Source organism: Pan troglodytes, chromosome 16 (genome assembly GCF_028858775.2).
Source record: "Pan troglodytes isolate AG18354 chromosome 16, NHGRI_mPanTro3-v2.0_pri, whole genome shotgun sequence".
Taxonomy (NCBI): Eukaryota; Metazoa; Chordata; class Mammalia; order Primates; family Hominidae; genus Pan; species Pan troglodytes.
The window spans coordinates 56,451,381-56,473,631 of NC_072414.2; the positions used below are offsets into that span (position 1 = coordinate 56,451,381).

General features: G+C 43.4%; 1 protein-coding gene and 1 long non-coding RNA gene across 4 annotated transcripts in view; one reads left to right on the forward strand and one right to left on the reverse strand.

The window, feature by feature from the left end:
- The window catches only part of LOC129137231 (uncharacterized), a 61,301-nt gene that overhangs the window by 16,980 nt on the left and 22,070 nt on the right, over positions 1-22,251 (reverse strand). The gene's annotated exons all lie outside the window — the stretch shown is intronic.
- Positions 1-22,251, forward strand: part of ZNF609 (zinc finger protein 609) — a 223,990-nt gene that overhangs the window by 1,079 nt on the left and 200,660 nt on the right. The window contains exon 2 of one of the 3 annotated variants that reach the window (XM_063795114.1): positions 327-467. The exons of 1 other annotated variant lie outside the window; for it this stretch is intronic. The gene's annotated coding sequence lies outside the window, so the exon portion shown is untranslated. Of the gene's footprint in view, positions 1-326; positions 468-11,795; positions 11,915-22,251 lie in introns of those variants that run through there. One more of the 3 variants, XM_054667665.2, reaches the window with a different exon arrangement.

A 22,251-nucleotide genomic window follows, 5' to 3' on the forward strand; every position in this document is an offset into this window, starting at 1 on the left:
CCCAAGCCCCTACAGGCCTCCCTTTTCTGTATTAGGCTTTGCTCTGCAGCCTTGAGTTAATTTCACCCCTGCTGCTTTGTCTTGGGGGAGGGAGTGCTGGTTTAGGCTGTTGTGAGGAGATGACTGTTCTGCTGCCACACACAATAGTCGTGTCATTTTATCGGGAGCGCTACCCCAGGGCTGAGAACTGCTGCAGCAGAGATAAACCGGTCCCTCTCACCCGCCTATTGTGTACACAGTGAAGGTCATAGGTTCAAGTCTTGTCTGAGAGCTTTGGATATGCTCCATCTCCCAGGCTCCTCAGTGCCATTTTCTTCCTTTTCCAGACTGGGGCTTGCCATTGGAGGAGGCCAGAGAGAAAGGCTCTTCTTTTTGAGTGAGGAACAATGCAGAGCTCATTGGCACACATTTTTCAGAAGAATAAGGGATGCCAGCCATGTTGTGCCTGCCTCTTTGGCTAGCCTGTAGTAAGTTGTGAAGGAATAGTGTCTGGTAGACTCAACTACGATGTTTGTTTCAGACCCTTAAGGAAGAAGACTTCAAGGGAAGGTTCTACTCTTAGTTGAATCATCATATTTAATTCTTTTATATGAATGGAACACTCATGCAGTGATTTTTGTTTGTTTCCGAATACCACTAAAAACCTGTGCAGGGTTAAGATGGGGAGTCAAGCCCAGGTGTGGTGGCTCATGCTTGTAATCTTGGCACTTTGGGAGAATGAAGCCAGAGGATGGCTGGAGCCCAGGAGTTTAAGACCAGCCTGGGCAACAAAGCAAGACCCTGTTTCTTTAAAAATAAAAAATAAAAAAGTCAAGAACCAAGTACCTTTTTAATGGTGGCTTCCTGGTCAATAATAATAGCACAACAAAAAAGCCACAGAATTTGCCTATCTGGGCAAGGGCTGTGGGAACAAACCTTTCAATATTTATTTTAACTCTAATGAAAGGACATGAGTTGCTCATTGTGCAAAAGTCTATATCTGCCTCTGTATTAAGAAATTTGCCAAAGAAATAAACATTTTTGAAAAAATATATGGGTCTTAGGGATTATTAGTGAGAGAAGGATGAGAACAAACTAGAAGGAATCCTATTGTACTATCTGATAAAAGTGCTCAAATAATATTTATGTACTATTAGTTGTGTAAAAAATTATTTGGGACCAGGCATGGTGCTCACACCTGTAATCCCAGCACTTTGGGAGGCTGAGGCAGGAGGATCACTTGAGCCTAGGAGTTTGAGAGTGGCCTGGGCAACATAGTGAGAACCCATCTCTACAAAAATTAAAAAAAATACAGCTAGCTGGGCATAGTGGCACATGCCAGTGGTCCCAGCTACTCAGGAGGCTGAGGTGGGAAGATCGCTTGAGTTCAGGAGTTCGAGACCAGCTTGGGCAACATGGCAAAACCCCATCTCAACAAAAAATATAAAAAATATTAGCTGGGTGTAGTGGCATACGCCTGTGGTCCCAGCTACTTGGGAGGCTGAGGTAGAAAGATCTCGTTGAGCCCAGGAGGTTGAGGCTGCAGTGAGCTGTGATTGCACCGCTGTACTCCAGCCTGGGTGATAGAGCAGGACCTTGTCTTTAAAAAAAAAAAAAAAAAAAAATTTTGGGCCTGGAAAAGAGGTTTCCATTTAGGACATTAAATACAACTTTTCTTTAAAAAGAGATTAGAAGTAAAACTCATTGTGAGTGGGGAATTGTATATAATGTGCTGTGTACACAATAGCCAATCATTTCCCATAGGATAGTGTTGAATAAGAACTTTAGCCTTTGGTTTTGGTAAAGGTCTTTCTGAGGCAATTAGTCTGTCTATGGTGCCTCCCTTATCCTTTTATTTCAGTGAGTTTCTTTAAATGATGGCCTGCCACTGAGGTGTTGGGCCTTTGATAGGAGGGAACAGGTTGTTCTGACCTTTATATATTTTTTGATAACAGAACTGTCTTCAGGCCTTACTGGAGGTGTTGTCTGTCTTTAGACTATTTCCAACTCTGTGTCCTAGGAATATTTGAGTGAAGCCTCAGCTAAACTGAGTCCAAAGCTTTTTGCTCTTGGGCTCTTGGCATTTATTTCTGAATGCTGTCAGGTGACAGTGAAGGCAGAAGCCTCAGATTAAATTTGTCCTGATTAGATTTAGTGGCTTCAGAGTTGGGCCCTTGCCACAAGGAATCTCATGTGAGTCTTCTGATTGTGACCATCATTCAAAGAGTGCTTTGGATTCCCCCCCAACTACCCGTCCCAGCTTCTTGGTAGAAAAAAATTTCCTTGTGATAGAGGTCTAGAAAGTTGGACAGATTAGTGCTTATTTTGTGAGGATATGGAAGCATAATTTTGGCTCCTGGTAGCAATTATGTTGCAATTAGCATATAGCAACTAAATGACTGGAACACAATAATTTGTTGAGGGGTTTACTGATTGCTCTGTCAAGTGGAAGTGCCACTCCTTATTTATTTTATTTATTTGACTCAGAACACTATTGCCTGAGCTTAGCCATGGAGGCTAAGTATAGCAATGATATGTGTTCTCCAGAAGTTCCCACTCTGCTTCCTCTTTGTAGTTACTTCTTTTCCAGGTACCTTAGTACTTGTACTGCCCTTTTCTCCTACTCTGAAGGTAGCTAAGCAATTGTTATTTCCCTCATGGAAAACTGGTCATGGATGGGAATACTGCCAGGCAGATGGGATTAGCCTGAGATGAGGCAGCCTTATATTGTGTGGGAAGTTTTCTTTTCAGTCTCTTAATTCTCTCTTCTACTTGATTTTTCAAAATTAGTTTCCTTTAAAGAAAACAAACAAAAACCCCACAAAATGCAAAATATCGTAATGTATTAAATATGCCTTCATGATACCTCTGTTATAAAAGTTGTCTGTGACAGACAAAATGAAGATAGGTGATGTTGATTGGCAGGTTCTGGGTCCACTAAGTGTCAGTGAAGGACTCTTTTCGCTAGGGAACAGGTAATTCACCAAAGCACCTGCCTAGCTGGGCATGTGGAATTGGCAGCAGCTGTGTAGCTGAAGAGGGATTACTGAGCAGGTGGTTGAAGAATCACATGCCACAGTGACAAGAAAATACTTGGTCTTCCGTGGTTTAGATTCAGTTTGTATGTGTGAAATTGCACTTTGTTTCACATTTCTTAATGCTTGTTGATTTGTTAGTAAGATGGTAATAGAATAGAGAAAGAGATTCTTCTGTAACTGTGGTTTTTTAGATCACTCAGTAGCATGCCCTAGACATGGCCCTACACGGCTCTATTGTATTTATGGGAGTTCTGGCTTTATGCTTTGTGCATGGGAGGGAAATAGTGGTAATTCAGTGTTTCTAGTACTTGTTTATTAAAGGGAAATGGGAAGGAGAAAATTTCTTGCTTTCAGTATGGTGAAAAAGATTTAGCCTACTGGGTGGATACCTAATAGGTTTTATGCAAATGATGTAATTGACTTTTTGTGGAAGTCTACCTGACATGCCTTACTCAAGACATTTGCATGTGTTTTTATATTATGAATATATTTCCCCACATGAAGTTTGCATCTCTTCGGTTGTTTGTTTGTTTGTTTGTTTTTTTTGAGACGGAGTTTCGCTCATGTGGCCCAGGCTGGAGTGTAATGGTGCGATCTCGGCTCACTGCAACCTCTGCCTCCCAGGTTCAAGCAATTGCTTGCGTCAGCCTCCTGAATGGCTGGGTCTACAGGCGCCCACCACCATGCCCAGCTAATTTTAGTATTTTTAGTAGAGACGGGGTTTCATTATGTTGGCCAGGCTGCTGTAGAGCTCCTGACCTCAGGTGATCCACCCACCTCGGCCTCCCAAAGTGCTGGGATTACAGGTGTGAGCCATCATGCCCTGCCAGTTGTTTTTTACAATTTTTAGTTTCTCCCAGCACCTTTGTAACTCTTTTCCCTGACATTGACATTAACATCACTTGTTAGAACCAAGTCATCACCAGAAGAAATGATGTTAAGGAACATCACCACTAAATATTTATCTTAAAAACGGATATAGGCCGGGCGCAGTGGCTCATGCCTGTAATCCCAGCACTTCAGGAGGCTGAGGCGGGCAGATCACCTGAGGTCAGGAGTTTGAGACCAGCCTGGCTGACATGGTGAAACTCCATCTCTACTAATAATACAAAAATTAGCCAGGCTTGGTGGTGCACTCCTGTAATTCCAGCTACTCGGGAGGCTGAGGCAGGAGAATCGCTTGAACCTGGGAGGTGGAGGTTGCAGTGAGCTGAGATTGCGCCATCGCACTCCAGCCTGGTCAACAAGAATGAAACCCTGTCTCAAAAAAAAAAAAAAAAGAAAAAAAGAAAAAAAGAAAAAAGTTAGCGGGGGGTATAGCATTTCCTGTAACTTGGGAAAAGACTATTTGAGGTTTTCTGAAAATTCAGATTTTTTAATAGATTATCATCTTCTGTTAATATGATTTTCTCTTTCATATGTTTGTGCCACTATAATAGGAATGCCATAGAGCCTAAAACTTGTAAGCAAGTAACTTTGTGTTTATTTTCTGACCTTTTTAGTGCCTTCCATTCATTTTGTATATTAGGCCAACAGGTTGTGTGCCCCTTCTCTTACACACACGACCTAATGGAATTCACAGGGTACTAATTAACGGATGATTGAAGAGAAATGAGCCATATGAACTGTTTTAAAGTTCAGAAATCTCTTTCCCACAGCCCAAGTGGAGTGAAGGCTCTTTGAGGGAAAATGAGGCCAGACTATGACTCAGGTCAGGGCCTATGGAGCACTGCGTAGATGGGGACATTTGCAGTGATCTACCTAAACCTAAGCTAGCTTTAAGTGGAAGCCTAGCGACAGCAGTTAATTGTTTAGTATTCACTTCTAGGAAAGAATGTCAAGTTCTTGATTTCCTCATACGAAGCTATGGCAGTTTTTTATGTTTGTTTTATTAAAACTGTTCACAAACCACTTATGCTTTCCTAGCACTCTCAGTAGTTTGCTTCCTTTTACCTTTCCCCCACCCCCATCTCTTATCCCACTTCCCTACCCTGAAGACTTCTCTAGCAGCTTGGAAACACTCTAATTACTGTAGCTATTATAGTCACAACCCAGATCCTCCACCTCCTTCTCTCTCACCCCTTTCTTTCTTCCCCCCTCCCCTTGCTCTAGCAGCAGGAGTTGAACTGCAGTCTCATGAGCACAGTCAGATCTATGAATGAGCTTTATATCTTGTCAAGGCAGAACTCCAGATCCAACAGGGCTAATTTTTCATGGTTCTCTTGCTGTTTGTTCTTGGATCAGAGTCCCAGAAATAAGAGATGGCAAATACCTGTCAGGTCATATCTAGTCCATCACTCAGGGGCAAACCTAGGATTTTTCTCTTGTCTCTGTGAGAAATTTTTCCTTCTTTCTTTTGCAGGTGAGAGCTGTCTGATGCCAGACAAGCTCTGAAACTGCCTTCTTTTTATTGTGTTCTCTGGTCATTAGTGTCTGGCCAACTTCTTTGGGGTTTTTTTCTTTTTTAATTCCATTTTTCAGGAATACTTCCTCCCAGCAATATCTCTACCCCTTCTTCAGTCCTTTCTTCTTGATTGTGGGCATCACCTTTGTGGATTCCTTTTGTACCATCAGTTATCTATGCCAGAAGTATCACTTTTCTGACCTTTGCCACAAGTGTCACTGTGGCCTGCTTTTAAGGAGGTACATTTGATGAAAACACAGGACATAAATTCTAGCAGGTGGTAATTAATAAAATACTTTAGAAAATATGTGCCTTGGCCCTGTGTGGTGGCTTACGCCTCTAATCTAAGCACTTTGGGAGGCCGAGACGGGCGGATCATGAGGTCAAGAGATCGAGACCATCCTGGCCAACATGGTGAAATCCTGTCTCTACTAAAAATACAAAAATTAGCTGGGCATGGTGGCGCACGTCTGTAGTCCCAGCTACTCGGGAGGCTGAGGAAGGATGATTGCTTGAATCTGAGAGACGGAGGTTGCAGTGAGCGGAGATCGTGCCACTGCATTCCAGCCTGGCAACAGAGCAAGGCTCTGTCAAAAAGAAAAAAGAAAATATGTGCCTTAAGTAACCCCTGTACTATATGAACAAATGTTGCTTCTTCTGTTCTAACACTTCTCTTTATGTGGATGAAATTTTATTTTTCTGTGTCTTTGTTACAGTTAAGATAGTGTCTAAGAGTGTTATGTTTTCTTTACTAGTATGTTTTTTTTTTTTCTTTCTTTTTTGAGGCAGGGCCTTGCTCTGTCACCAGGCTGGAGCATAGTGACACAATCACGATCACAGCTCACTGCAGGCTCAACCTCCTGAGCTCAAGCAATTCTCCCACCTCAGCCTCCCAAGCAGTTGGAAGTACAGGCAGGTGCCACCACACCCAGCTAATTTTTTTTTCCTCCCTCCCTCCCCTTCCTCTCCTTCCTCTCTTTCCTTCCTTCCTTCCTCCTCTCCTTTCCTTTCCTTTCTTTTCTTTTCTTTTCCTTCCTTCCTTCCTTCATTTTCTCCTCTCTCCTCCTCCTTCTGCTTCTCCTTCCTTAAGACAGGGTCTCACTCTGTTGCCTAGGCTGGAGTGCAATGGTGCAATCACAGCTCATTCCAGCCTCAATGCCACCACACCTGGCTAATTTTTTTGTGTGTTTTTTTGTTTCGCTGCATTGCCCAGGCTTGTATTGAACTCCTGGGCTCAAGCCATCCTCCCACCTTGGCCTCCCAAAGTGCTGGGATTATAGGCGTGAGCCACTGTGACCAGCCCAATTTTTAAATTGTTTTTGTAGAGATGGAGTCTCACTATGTTGTGTGCCACTGCACTCCAGTCTGGTTGCCCAGGCTGGTCTCAAATTCCTGGAATCAAGCAGTCCTCCTTCCATGGTTTCCCAAAGTGCTGGGACTACAGACATGAGCCACAATGCCTGGCTAGTATAGCTTTTCAAAGAATAGAGGGGAAAAAATCATAGAATCGAGAGTCATAAAACCCAGATTCTGATCATTACTATGCCTCTAATTAGCTGTTTATCCTTGTGCAAGTCATGCCCCTGTTTTCATGTGCCTCATCTGTGAAATGAACACATTAGACAGGATGAACACTGCGGTTCCATTTAGCTGTAGAATATCATGATACCAAGATTGAGAGTCAGGTTGACACTTGTAGTCCTAGCACTTTGGGAGGCTGAGGCAGGAGGATCACTTGAGCCCAGGAGTTGGAGACCAGCCTGGGCAACAGAGGGGCCTCATATCTTAAAAAAAAAAAAAAAAAAAAAACAATTCAGCCTGGCCAACATGGTGAAACCTTGTCTCTACTAAAAATACAAAATTAGCCGGGTGTGGTGGCACATGCCTGTAATCCCAGCTACTTGGGAGGCTGAGGCAGGAGAATCGCTTAAACTTGGGAGGTAGAAGTTGCAGTGAGCCGAGATCAAGCCATTGCACTCCAGCCTGGGCAACAAGAGATAAATTCCATTTCAATAAATACGTAAATAATTAGCCAGGTGGTGTGCACTGTGGTCCCAGCTCTTCAGGAAGCAGAGATGGGAGGATCGCTTGAGCCCAGGAGGTCGAGGCTGCAGTGAGCTGTGATCTCACCACTGCACTTCAGCCTTCACTCGCACAGAGCAAGACCCTATTTCCAAAAAAAAAAAAAAAAAAAAAAGATTATGGTGGAAGAACAGGACAAAAATATTTGACATAAGTGAGCATCTTTTTTTTTTTATTGCTGGTCAAAAATATAGCCGGTATTCAGAAGGGCTAATGAGTGCAATTTCAGTTCCCTGGGGCTTGACTCTCATACTCTTTGATTTGTTTGGAAAGCTGTACTTTTTATTAGGCCATCTTTTTTTGGAGGGTTTTGTAGCCTCATTCTGCAGGCTCACCAACTTGCCACATATATCTTTTTCTAGTGTGCTTAAAACATAGGAGTGGAAATCAGAAAGCTGCAAAAAAGGCTGGCCTGGCGTGGTGGCTCACGCCTGTAATCCTAGCACTTTGGGAGGCCGAGGCGGGTGGATCAGCTTGAGGTCAGGAGTTGAGAAAGCTGCAGAAAAGGAACCTTAGCTTGTGAGAAGGAAGTTGTACCTGGAAGGATTTGCCATCTATCAATAAGAAGTAACTTTGTAAATTCAGTCAAGGATCTAATAATCTATTATATCTGAAATCTGGGAGCTAAATTGGACTGATTATGGAGGTTAGTTGGATATTTTTCCACTTTTGACTAGTCAGAGGAAATTCCACTTTGAATTAACTTCTTGGGACTGAGTACAAGTTGAGTTGCCCACAGTGTTTTGTTCGGAAAATAAAATTATGTTGTTATTTATTTATTTTTTACAGGGTCTTACCCAGCCTTGACCTAGTGGGTTCACCTCAGCCTTCCAAATAGCTGGGACTACAAAAGTGTGCCACCATGCTTGGTTAATTTTTGTAATTTTTTTTGTAGAGATGATGGTTTGCCATGTTGCTCAGGCTAGTCTTGAGCTCCTAGGCTCAAGCCATCCTCCTGCTTCAGCCTCCCAAAGTGGTGGGATTACAGGTTTGAGCCACTGCACCCAGCCAATTACGTTATTTTTAATGCTGAAAATGCACGTTGATGACATTTGCTGAAGTATGACGAACAAGGGGGTATCTCTGAAATAACCTCCTAAAAGAGACGAGAAATGAAAAGCTGGTTGGTAAGTGTTTCAGGAACTTTCAGATTGAGAGTAATGTTAGGAAGTATTTGCTTTCAAGCAGTTTTTTTTTTTTTTTTTTTTGAGATGAAGTCGCTCTGTTGCCCAGGCTGGAGTGCGTTGGCGCGATCTTGGTTCACTGCAACCTCCGCCTCCAGAGTTCAGGCGATTCTCCTGCCTCAGCCTCCTGAGTAGCTGGGATTACAGGCGTGTGCCACCACGCCTGGCTAATTTTTGTATTTTTAGTAGAGATGGGGTTTCACCATGTTGTTCAGGCTGGTCTCGAACTCCTGACCTCATGATCCACCCGCCTTGGCCTCCCAAAGTGTTGGGATTACAGGCGTGAGCCACTGCACCCGGCCTCTTTCAAGCAGTTTTAAGGAAATAAAATTACACAACGAAGTTGTTAATTCCCCATATTAGGATTTTTATCAGCATTTTTCAGTTAATTATTTGATATGGGACTTCGAGTAGCAGCTATTAATACTTATTGAATAGTAAGAGGATGCTGGTCTTTTAGTCTTTTGTTGTTGTTAACATAGCAAAATCATAGGTTTAATCTACCTTTGAACATTGGAAATAATGTTCACTGTTTTCAGATTTGTACTTAGAACATCTGTTGGTCCAGGCACGGTGGCTCACACCTGTAATCCCAGCACTTTGAGAGGCCAAGGCTGGCGGATCAGTTGAGGCCAGGAAGAGACCAGCCTGGTGAACATGGTGAAAGCCCGTCTCTACTAAAAATACAAAAAAATAAGCTAGGCGTGGTGGCATATGCCTGTAATCCCAGCTACTCAGGAGGCTGAGGCATTAGAATCATTTGAACCTGGGAGGCAGAGGTTGCAGTGAGCTGAGATTGCCCCCCTGTACTCTAGCCTGGGTGACAGAGCAAAATTGTGTCTTTAAAAAAAAAAAAAAAAAAAAAAAATTCGTCTGGAGTAGAAAAGTTTGGTAGGCAAAACTTGTTGTTTTGGATCATTAAAAAGTCCTGAGAGTGCCTTGCTTTATTCCCAGCCATCTATAGCACATTACTAATTTTTAGTTCATCTAGAGGTTATTTGGGGAAGTGTTCCACTTGAATGTGAGATTTTAGAATGATTTATATTAGAAATATAAGTAGTTTGTTTGTTTTTTGTTTTTTTTGTCCCCCCAAGATGGAGTTTCTCTTTGTTGCCCAGGCTGGAGTGCAGTGGCACAGTCTTGGCTCACCGCAACTTCTGCCTCCCGGTTTCAGGCGATTCTCCTGCCTCAGCCTCCTGAATAGGTGGCATTACAGGCATGCGGCACCACGCCTGGCTAATTTTTTATTTTTAGTGGAGATGGGGTTTCTCCATGTTGGTCTGGCTGGTCTCAAACTCCCAAACTTAGGTGATCCGCCAACCTCGGCCTCCCAAAGTGCTGGGCTTACAGGCATGAGCCACCGTACCCGGCCAATATAAGTAGTTTTTTGTTTGTTTTTGTTTTTGTTTTGTTTGTTTGAGATGGAGTCTTGCTCTGTCACCCAGGCAGGAGTGCAATGGCACAATCTCGGCTAACTGCATCCTCAGCCTCCTGGGTTCAAGTGATTCTCCTGCCTCAGCCTCCCGAGTAGCTGGTATTATAGGTGTCTGCCACCACGCCCGGCTAATTTTTGTATTTTTTAGTAGAGATGGGGTTTCCCCATGTTGGTCAGGCTTGGTCTCAAACTCCCAACCTCAGGTGATCCACCCGCCTCGGCCCCCCAAAGTGCTGGGATTACAGCCGTGAGCCACCACACCCGGCCTATAAGTAGTTTTTATAGATGGTTTGAAAAAAGTGTGAAGTGCAGCATGGGGGTTGGATTGCAAAGTAGCCAAAGTGGGTACCACGAAACCTTTGGCTATCATACCACAGCATGAAATCCAGATGAGGCAGTTAGTCCACATTGCATGCTGGTACCACATTTCATGCTGGTACCTATAGTTTCTTAGACTGTAGTTCAGTATTTGTGGAGAAAGACAGCAGTGTCTGCTCTATCCTGTGTACAAAGTACAGCTAGTGTGGTCTTGGGATATTATCAGCAGCATACCTAGCAACATTCCTAGGTGGGCACTTTGTGTCTGGCTGAGATGAATTTTCATTCATATGAGTAGAAGTGAATGTTCATGAATATAAGACGGGTGCAGTGGCTCTTCCTTGTAATCCCAACGCTTTGGGAGGCCGAGGCTGGAGGATCACGTGAGCCCAGGAGTTCAAGGCCAACCTGGACAACATAGACCCCATCTCTACAAAAAATTTGAAAACCTGCCATGGTGGCACACTCCTGTAGTTCCAGCTACATGGGAAGTGGATCACTTGAGCTTGGGAGGTTGAGGCTGCCGTGAACTGTGATCATGCCACTTTACTCCAGCCTGGGCAGCAGTGAGACCCTGTCTCAAAAATAATAAAAAAAATAAAGACCAAGAATATACCTTGTAAATTTCAGCTACAAATTCTGAAATTTGGTGTAAAGCTCAGCATTTATCTGTTTTGGAACAGATGCTTCTAGAGCAGAGTTCTAAAGAATGGTATCAAAAATGAAACTATAAGAAAAGACATGGAATTGTAAAGCTTATGACATATATATCTGAAGGGTATATAAGGAAGGGAAGAAATTTGTTTCTACTTGGCATATGCTTTCAGATGTACTTCCCGTTCATAATTTGAAACCCGCCTATGCTTTTCTCCTTGAAGCATTGCTGTTCTTCCAGTTGCTTTGGCTTAAAACTTTTGACTCATATTTGGTTCTTTTTTTTTTGGAGACAGAGTCTTGCTCTGTCGCCCAGGCTGGAGTCCAGTGGTGTGGTCTCGGCTCACTGCAACCTCTGCCTCCTGGGTTCAAGCAATTCTCCTGCCTCAGCCTCCCAAGTAGCTGGGATTACAGATGCCCACCACCATGCCCGGCTAATTTTTGTATTTTTAGTAGAGACAGGATTTCACCATGTTGGCCAGGCTGGTCTCGAACTGCTGACCTCGTGATCTGCCTACCTCGGCCTCCCAAAGTGCTGGGATTACAGGCATGAGCCACCGCGCCTGGCCTCATATTTGGTTCTTTTTTTCGTCCTCACCACCTCATCTGAATCATTCACCAAATTACGTATCTAAGCATTCACTAATTGGATAGCCTGACATTTAGCCTCACTGATTAGCCTTTTTCTTTTTTTTGAGACAGAGTCTTGCTCTGTCACCCAGACTGGAGTGCAATGGTGCGATATCGGCTCACTGCAACCTCCACCTCGTGGGTTCAAGCGATTCTCCTGTCTCAGCCTCCCAAGGAGCTGCGATTACAGGTGCGTTTCACTACGCCCAGCTAATTTTTGTATTTTTTTGAGATGGAGTCTCAGTCTGTCGCCCACACCCCATCTCAGTGCAGTGGCGTGATCTCGGCTCACTGCAACCTCTGCCGCCCAGGTTCAAGCAATTCTCCTGCCTCAGCCTCCCGAGTAGCTGTGATTACAGGCGCCTGCAACTGCGCTCGGCTAATTTTTGTATTTTTAGTAGAGATGGGGTTTCACCATCTTGGCCAGGCTGGTCTTGAACTCCTGACCTTGTGATCCACCCGCCTCGGCCTCCCAAAGTGCGGAGATTACAGGCGTGAGCTACCGTGCCTGGCCAATTTTTATATTTTTAGTAGAGACGGGGTTTCACCATCTTGGCCAGGCTGGTCTTGAACTCCTGACCTCAGGTGATCCTCCCGCCTCGGCCTCCCAAAGTGCTGGGATTACAGGCGTGAGCCACCACACCTGGCCTAGCCTCACTTTTTTTTTTTTTTTTTGAGACTGAGTTTTGCTCTTGTTGCCCAGGCTGGAGTGCAATGGCACAATCTCGGCTCACTGCAACCTCTGCCTCCCAGGTTCAAGCAATTCTCCTGCCTCAGCCTCCCGAGTAGCTGGGATTACAGGCGTACGCCACCATGCCTGGCTAATTTTGTATTTTTAGTAGCGACGGGGTTTCTCCATGTTGTTCATGCTGGTCTCGAACTCCCGACCTCAGGTGATCCGCCTGCCTCAGCCTCCCAAAGTGCTGGGATTACAGGTGTGAGCCTGGCCTCACTTTTTAATCTGACCTAGTTCAGGTCTTCATCTTCTATATATTATTGCAATAACCTCATGGTTATTGCCTTTTTCTGTATTGCATACTACATACAACTGCTGTATTATAATTTTTATTTACTCATTTAGGTAATATTTACTGGGCACTTATATGCCAGGCCACACATGGTCTTGTCCTGTTTGGACTTGTAGTCTAGTGGGAGAGACAATTAATGAATTTATGATTATGAACTAAAGTGCTCTGAAAGATAAGAATTTTGTTCTAGAAGAGTGTGTGCAAATAAAGCCAGCATAGACCTTTAAAATTACAATTTTGATCATTTTGCTTCTTTCTATAAAATCTTTGATGGTTCCCATTGCCTACATAGGTCAATATTCAAGGTTCTTTATGATTTGACCAAACCTGGCCTTCCTCAACCTTATTTCATATTTTTCATTTTATCCATATCTTTTTTGTTGTTTGTTTTTAAGATACGGGCTCTTGCTATGTTTCCCTGGCTGGCCTCAAACTCCTGGGCTCAAGTGACCTCCTACCTCAGCCTCCCAAATAGCTGAGATTACTGGCCTGCGCTAGCATACCCAGTTTATCCTTTTTTTTTTTTTTTTTTTACAGCTATTCCTCTAAGTTACCCTGCATTTTTCAGTCTCCATATCTTAGGGTTTTTTTTTCTCTTCTGTTCTGTTGGAATGCACTACCTTGCTCCCAGGACACTTAACTCCCAAATCTAACCATTCCTTCAACTTAGCAAAAAAATTTCCTTCCTGAAGCCTTTCTTATCCCACTTCTTCCTATCCACCTATCTCCAGAATTGATTTCATCTTCCTCTTTATCTCTAACTTTTTGCTGGGATCTCTGTTGTAGTACTTTATCACATGTTGTCTTTTTTTTTTTTTTTTTTTTTTTGAGACGGAGTCTTACTCTGTCACCCAGGCTAGAGTGCAGCGATCTTGGCTCACTGCAACCTCCACCTCCCAGGTTCAAGCGATTCTTCTGCCTCAGCCTCCCGAGTAATTGGGATTACAGTTGCCCGCCACCGCGCCTGGCTAATTTTTGTATTTTAGTAGAGACGGGGTTGAGTTTCACCATCTTGGCCAGGCTGGTCTCGAACTCCTGACCTCGTGATCCACCTGCCTCGGCCTCCGAAAGTGCTTGGATTACAGGCATGAGCCACCGCGCCCAGCCCGCATGTTGTCTTTAACTGTAATTATTTGTGAATATATTTTCTTCATCCCTCATTTTAAGCTCGTGAGATACCTGTGTCTCCTCTGTTCCGTAAACTCTTAGCCCAGTGCTTCTTTGAATATAACTTTATGCTTAATTAATGCTTGATGAATTGAATTAGAACTTGATTCTTGAAAAAAGAAATTGTGATTTTTTTGACTTCTTTTTATGCAAAAGTAACGTAACTTCCATTCAACACATTTTATCCCAAATTGAATAAACTAGGAAAAAGGCAGATGGTGAAAGCCTTGAGAAATTGTTCAGATTCAAGGACAAGCATTTGTTGCCTTTACTGCATATAACTGTACTGTGGTTCCATACATCCGAGCTGATAGAAAACTTGCAGCAAGGGTCTAGTGGTGATGCATGGCAGGTTGAGGTGAGATAAATTTAGTCACAGGAACCAAATTGGTTCTGCTAGGGCAATATAGGCATTGTTGGGCCATCTGGGTGTGGTTGACTTCTGGGAGGTCTTTTTAGTTTTTCTTTCTCACTTCATTCCATAAATATTTATTGGATGCCCTGTTCTAGTTGTTTAAGATCTATCAATGAACAAAATAGACCAAAAAAAAAAAATCAACCTCATGGATATTATCTTTGAATAGGAGATAGAAATAAACATAATAATATATAAAATTAGAAAGGTAATATATGATATGGGGAAAAGTACAGCAGGATAAGGAGAATTGGGAGTGGAAAAGAGGGTTAGGTAGGAGAGGTGGGAGGGGTTGCAACCCTAAATAAGATGGTTAAAGTAGAGATCTTTGAGAAATGTTGTGTTACTGGGTTGTTAGGCACTTCCCCGAGATTAGTGGATTCTCTTCTGCCCAGCAGAGAGAAAGGCAATGTCTACAGTTGTTCCAGAGTCCAGCTGACACTGAGGAGAAATAGCTACTCCTTATGTTCTTTTCTCCTGGCTGCTGCTCTTGCTGGCATCACCGGAAGTTAACTGGGGTGAAAATTGCAGTCAGTCTTGTCTGGAAGACAGCAGGAGTGGAACTAGAGGCCTTCTAACCCAGTTCCCTGAGGGGTGGGATTTACCCCTCTGCTGACTGAGCCTTGGTTGCCTGGAGTGATGGGTGAGGTAGGCCTCTGACTTTTTTCCTTCCTCAAAGGGAGAAGCCCAGTATCATAACCTTCTCTCTTCTTAGCGAGGCCTCAGCAGCTTTATTTCAGGTAGCTCTTTAAAAATAAGCTTTCAAAGAGTGTGTGCTATGCGCCTGGCCTAAAGCGTGAATTTTCAGGTTTTTGGTGCTTTGACTTCCTCTCAGCACATTAGCTGTGTTTTGGAAGTCTCAGTACCTAATTTCAGCAGCCTAAAGATGAAGTTTTCTTATGTCTAGATGCTCTCTTGTTTGAATTGTGCATTGTAAATTTATTTATTTATTCCCTTGCTTACTCTTCTCTTTCTTTCTTTTTTTTTTTGAGATGGTGTCTTGCTCTGTTGCCTAGGCTGGAGTGCAGTGGCGTGATCTTGGCTCACTGCAAGCTCTGCCTCCCCGGTTCAGGCCATTCTCCTGCCTCAGCCTTCCAAGTAGCTGGGACTACAGGCGCCTGCCCCCACACCCAGCTAATTTTTTGTATTTTTAGTAGAGATGGGGTTTCACCGTGTTAGCCAGGATGGTCTCGATCTCCTGACCTCGTGATCCGCCGGCCTCAGCCTCCCAAAGTGCTGAGATTACAGGCGTGAGCCACCACGCCTGGCCTGCTTTACTTACCCTTTTCTAACGCTTCTACTTCATTATTTTTCTTGTTACCCTTTCCCTTTTCTCCTTTCATGAAGCTGATAGGAAACAGAAGTCCCTTAGGCCAGACAGCTATTTAGGTAATTGGCTAGAAGCTAAAATTTATACCTAATATGCAAGCAATGGAATGGAATGTCTTATTTCCTTTTTTTTTTTTCTTTTTTTTGAAACAGAGTCTCGCTCTGTCACCCAGGCTGGAGTGCAGTGGCGCGATCTCAGCTCACTGCAACCTCTAACTCCCAGGTTCAAGCAAGTCTCCCACCTCAGCCTCCCGAGTAGCTGGGATTACAGGCATGCGCCACCGCGCCCAGCTAATTGTTATGTTTTTGGTAGAAACGGGGTTTTACCATGTTGGCCAGGCTGGTCTTGGAACTCCTGACATCAGGTGATCCACCCACCTCAGCCTCCCAAAGTGCTGGGATTATAGGCATGAGCCACTGTGCCTGGATGAATATCTTATTTCTGTCCACATGTTATATTGGATTCAGCTTGTGGACATCAAGCTCTCAGCCTGTTACACTATATGCCATTTGATGTAGCTGAGGATATATTGGGACCCATTTACTCTGTTTTTGGTTATTTATACCACCAGCTTGTGTAGTTTCAGTACACAAGAAGACCTATTTGCCATTTTGTAAAAATGTGGTCTTTTTCATATTTAATTTTAGAATAAAGGTGTGTGTGTGTGTGTGTGTGTGTGTGTGTGTGTGTGTGTGTCTGTTTAAAGAGGTGGGGTCTTGCTGTGTTGCCCAGGTTGGAGGACAGTGGCTATTCACAGGTGTGATCATAAGTGTGCCATGGCCTCAAACTCACAGGCTTGAGCTGTCTTCCTACTTCAGCCTCCCAGGTAGCTGGGACTACAGGCACATGGCACTGCACCTGGCAGAATAAATGAACTTTTTTTTTTGAGACGGTGTCTCACTCTGTTGCCCAGGGTGTGGTGCATTGTTGCGATCTCGGCTCACTGCAACCCCTGCCTCCTGGGTTCAAGTGAGTCTCCTGCCTCAGCCTTCCAAGTAGCTGGGATTACAGGTGCCTGCCACCAAGCCCGGCTAATTTTTGTATTTTTAGTTTTTAGTAGAGACAGGGTTTCACCATGTTGGCCAGGCTGGACTCAAACTCCTGACCTCAAGTGATCCCCCACTTCCCAGACTCCCAAAACACTGGGATTACAAGTATGAGCCACCACATGGCCAGAATAAATGAATTTTGTGGTGAACTCAGATCCATACTAAGGAAAAATCTATTACTCTTAAGCAGACAGAGTTCTAATATTGGGTGGTCTTCTGGGCAGATTTTATATTACCTTTCTCTGGGAGGGTTTGCTGTATATCAGACTTGAAGTCATACATTCTCCCTACCTATGCTTAAGTAGTACCTAACATATTACTGATATTGTGAATTTTAAAGCCAGCAGCTGTTAATCCAAGTGTATGTTGTTGTTTTCTTTAGTGGTTGAAAGGATATCAGTTTAACTGACCAAACTGTATTGCTTTTATTAGTAAGAGAACTTGAACATAGCTTGTTTGCTGCTGTTTACTTAATAATGTTTCTGTGGTTTGTGTTAGTAGGCCCTTCCAGTTGCAGAGCTAGAAATCTAGGCAATGTGGATTTCAGATGAGTTTCATAACACTATCTGACACAGTGGGAAGTGCAAGGAAGTATCTGGCAATATTATTTTTCTTATGGAGCCTTTCCATAAGAAAGAAATTCAGTTATAACAAGGTCACATTTGGGTAGGTGACATAATGGTGAAATGACATTTTCTGCCAATAACAAAACCTATATATTGTACCTGTGTGATTTTTTTTTTTTTTTTTTTTTTTTGGAGACAGAGTCTCGCCCTGTTGCCCAGGCTGGAGTGCAGTGGCGCAATCTCGGCTCACTGCAAGCTCTGCCTCCCGGATTCACACCATTCTCCTGCCTCAGCCTGCCAAGTAGCTGGGACTACAGGTGCCCACCACCACGCCTGGCTAATTTTTTGTATTTTTAGTGGAGATGGGGTTTCACTGTGTTAGCCAGGATGGTCTCTATCTCCTGACCTTGTGATCCGCCCATCTCGACCTCCCAAAGTGCTGGGATTACCGGCATGAGCCACCGTGCCTGGCCCGTACCTGTGTGATCTTAAGCATTTGATTTATTTAAAAGTTACCAGGGCTGGGTGTGGTGGTTCACGCCTGTAATCCCAGCGCTTTGAGAAGCCGAGGTGGGTGGATCACTTGAGGTCAGGAGTTCGAGACTAGCCTAGCCAATGTGGTGAAACCCCGTCTCTACTAAAAATACAAACATTAGCTGGGCATGGTGGTGCACACCTGTAATCCCAGCTACTCAGGAGGCTGAGGCAGGAGAATGGCTTGAACCCGGGAGGCAGAGGTTGTAGTGAGCCAAGATTGCACCACTGTACTCCAGCCTGGGCGACAGACTGAGACTCTGTCTCAAATTTAAAAAAAATTAAAAATGAAAGTGTTATTGGCCAGGAGCAGTGGCTCACGCCTTTAATCCTAACACTTTGGGAGGCTGAGGCGGGCAGATCACCCTGAAGTCAGAAGCTCGAAACCAGCCTGGCGAACGTGGCAAAACCCCGTCTCTACTAAAAATACAAAAAATTAGCCTGGCATGGTGGCAGGCGCCTGTAATCCCAGCTCCTCGGGGGGTCTGAGGCAGGAGAATCGCTTGAACCTGGGAGGCAGAGGTTATAGTGAGCCGATATCGTGCCACTGCACTCCAGCCTGGGCAACAGAGCAAGACTCCATCTCCAAAAAAAAGGTGTGCTGGGCGCAGGGGCTCACGCCTGTAATCCCAGCACTTTGGGAGGCTGAGGCGGGTGGATCACCTGAGGTCAGGAGTTCGAGACCAGCCTGACCAACATGGTGAAACCCCGTCTCTACTAAAATACAAAAATTAGCTGGGCGTAGTGGCGGGTGCCTGTAATCTCAGCTACTTGGGAGGCTAAGGCGGGAGAATAGGTTGAACCCAGGAGGCGGAAGTTGCAGTGAGCCGAGATTGCACCACTGCACTCAAGCCTGCACAACAAGAGTGAGACTCCATCTCAAAAAAAAAAAAAAAAAAAAGTGTTACCAATAATTTAATTCTCATCTCATATGCTTGATGGAAGGAGACTAACTGTTCAGGTGTAGTACTGCTCTGGGCTATATACCTCATAGGAATGATAGAGGCAGCAAGTGATTATTATAAGGAATAACAAGCAATAGTAATGTTAATTTTTTCCCTATAACCAGGGGAGTAGCATGGAAGTTTGAAAGGTTTAAATCCTTGCTTAAATAAAAATGTCAGTCCTAATCAGAATAATGTGACTGAACTTGAAATGTTAAAGGAATTGGAGAAGCTGCAAAATTAGGTCAGATAGTAATAGAAGGTTTATTTATACATAGATTGATTAAATTCTTCATTGAGAGCAAATGTGGTTTTGACTAAGATAGGCTACTCCCGACAATTGGCAGTTTTAGAACATACAAAGCAAATAAATAACCTGAATTTTACCCGGAGGAACAAATAAGAATTGATTCAGGTTTCTGTAGGTCAGGCATTATTTCATAATAATTATACCATGATTAAGTTCAGCATTCTTCAGAAAGGAGAACAAAATCTGTCATGCGAGGATTCATTTTTAGGAAATTGAGCTGTGATCATGTATATATTAGGGTGAGTGGAAAGGAAGATTTTAAAGAGAAACCTACTGGAAATTTAAAGACTTAAAAATCATCATATTTGAAATACATGTTAAAAGAATGCAAGAGATCAAAACGACCATACAAAACAGATGGTTATTTGGCATAGGCTTAGAGGCTGTGGAGAGAAGAAAGGCATCTTTCTTTTTTCTTTTTTTTTTTTTTTTTTGAGACGGAGTTTCACTCTTGTTGCCCGGGCTGGAGTGCAATGGCGCGATCTTGGCTCACCGCAACCTCTGCCTCCCAGGTTCAAGCAATTCTTCTGCCTCAGCCTCCCTAGTAGCTAGGATTACAGGCATGTGACACCACGCCTAGCTAATTCTGTATTTTTAGTAGAGACGGGGTTTCTCCATGTTGGTCAGGCTGGTCTCGAACTCCCGACCTCAGGTGATCCACCTGCCTCGGCCTCCCAAAGTGCTGGGATTACAGGCATGAGCCACCGTGAAGAAAGGCATCTTTCTAAGAAGAAGGCATTTCTAAAATATTGGAAACGTTTTCAGTCAAGGCCAGAGAAGCCCACAGACTGATTAGGAACAACCTAGAAATTAGGTGAATAAAAGATGAATTCAATAAGCCTCTTTGTAGAAATGATTAGGTAAGAGATTTTGTGTTTTTTGTTTATTTGTTTGTTTTTGAGATGAAGTCTTGCTCTGTCGCCTAGGCTGGAGTACAGTGGCACGATCTCGGCTCACTTCAACCTCCACCTCCCGGGTTCAAGTGATTCTCCTGCCTCAGCCTCCTGAGTAGCTGGGATTATAGTCACACGCCACCACACCTGGCTAATTTTTATATTTTTAGCAGAGATGGGGTTTCACCATGTTGATCAGGCTGGTCTCGAACTCCTGACTTTGTGATCCGCCTGCCTTGGCCTCCCAAGGCTGGGATAACAGGTGTCAGCCACCGTGCCCAGCCTTGTTTTTGTTTTTAAAAAAGATATGTTATAATGAAAAGGTCAGCTAGAGAATTGGTAAGACTACTTAATCATGGTGTGAAAGATCCATTTAAGAATGAAAACATTAGAGAATTTCCACTATTTCTTTCCAACCAGATTAAAGTTTCTAGTACAAATGATGATAGATGCTTAACTTTTTTTAAAAGTTTTTTTCTGATTAGAACGTGAATAAATCCTCTAGAAAGTACAGAAAAATATCTAGAAGTCCCAGGAATTATCCCAGAAATGTTAACATTTATTTAATATTTCCTATATGTTTTTTTTTTTTTTCTGGCTGCCTAGGCTTTTCTTGATTAAATCAGTAAACTTGATGAGCTCAAATTTATCTACCCAAGAATTTAGGAATAATTCAGAGTTAGCCTGTGGAATGCTTAGTGAAAGTATAGTACCTTAAATTGTAAGTGGCATGGTTACTATACTAAGGAACTGGTGTAGATTTCAGATGTGGTTCTGTCCATAAGAAGGGTTCAGAGTGAAGGGACTAAAAACTACACCATATTAGAAAGCTGGAAAATGTAGATTAAAGATTGAGATGATTTGGTGCCAGTCATATAATTTGTTGGCGTCAAGGCAATGGGTTAGTTTACATAAGGAAAAATTACATATGACAAATCATTAATACTTTTATGTGAACACAGTTGTTACCAGTAGACATTGTTTAGTTTGAAAAGACTTATGTTAAGGAAGGTCAGACCAAAGACTGCTTGAAAACTTTAGTCATGGAGTGGCAGAAAATTGTTTTGTTGTGAATTAGCAAACTGATTTTCTGATGGTAAATACTTCCCTAGGTCTACAGTCCCTTTTCTTCGGTTCTAAAAACCTCCAAAAGCTCTGAAAACTGAAAGATTTTTGAAAAGATATGCACAAATCTGACTTCAACTAATAAAAGGCTATTTATAGTCTTTTTATGTAAAGTAAATATTCATATTGCTGGAGGAATATTAACGAATTTGATTACAGTGTGCTGTTTCAATTTTTTTTTTCTTTTTTTTTTTCCCCCTGAGATGGAGTTTCACTCTTATCACCCAGGCTGGAGTGCAATGGTGCTATCTCAGCTCCCTGCAACCTCCACCTTCCGGGTTCAAGCGATTCTCCTGCCTCAGCCTCCTGAGTTGCTGGAATTACAGGCATGTGCCACCACGCTCAGCTAATTTTGTATTTTTAGTGGAGACGGGGTTCTCCATGTTGGTCAGGCTGGTCTCGAACTCCCAGCCTTAGGTGATCTGCCCGCCTCAGCCTCCCAAAGTGCTGGGATTACAGGCGTGAGCCACCACGCCTGGCCTCTTTTTTTTTGAGGCAAGTTCTTACCCTGTCAGCCAGGCTGGAGTGTAGTGGCAGAATCATGGCTCACTGCTTCATCGACCTCCTGGGCTCCAGTTATCATCCTGTCTCAACCTTCTGAGTAGCTGGGACTACAGATGCATACCACCACGCCTTGCTACATTTCTTATTTTAGTAGAGATGAGGTCTGGCTATGTTGCCCAGGCTGGTCTTGAACTCCTGAGCTCAGATGACCCTCCCACCTTGGCCTCCCAAAGTGCTGAGATTACAGGTGTGAGCTACCATGCCCAGCACTGTTTCAGTGTCTACTGACAGCATTACACTCTACTATATAAGGTGTATTAATTATCTGAGCTGGCCTTGAACTCCTGGGCTCAAAAATCATCCTCTTGCCTCAACCTCCAGAATAGCCAGGACTGTAAGCACACATCATCACACCTGGCTATTTCAGCTTCTCACAGATGAAATAACTGAGGCCCAAATAGCTGTAGTGACTTCCCAGTGTTATTACACATCTAGGGAGAGTAAATAGTAGAATTGAGTTTTTCTGCCTGCTTACTTGGTTTTGTGTTTTTTTTCCCCCATTGCACTGTGCTGCTTCCTTGTTAATCAAATATTAACAAGTTTGATCAGAGGGTGCTGTTTCAGTTTCTTTCCTTTTTTTTTTTTTTGTCCTGGTGACATTG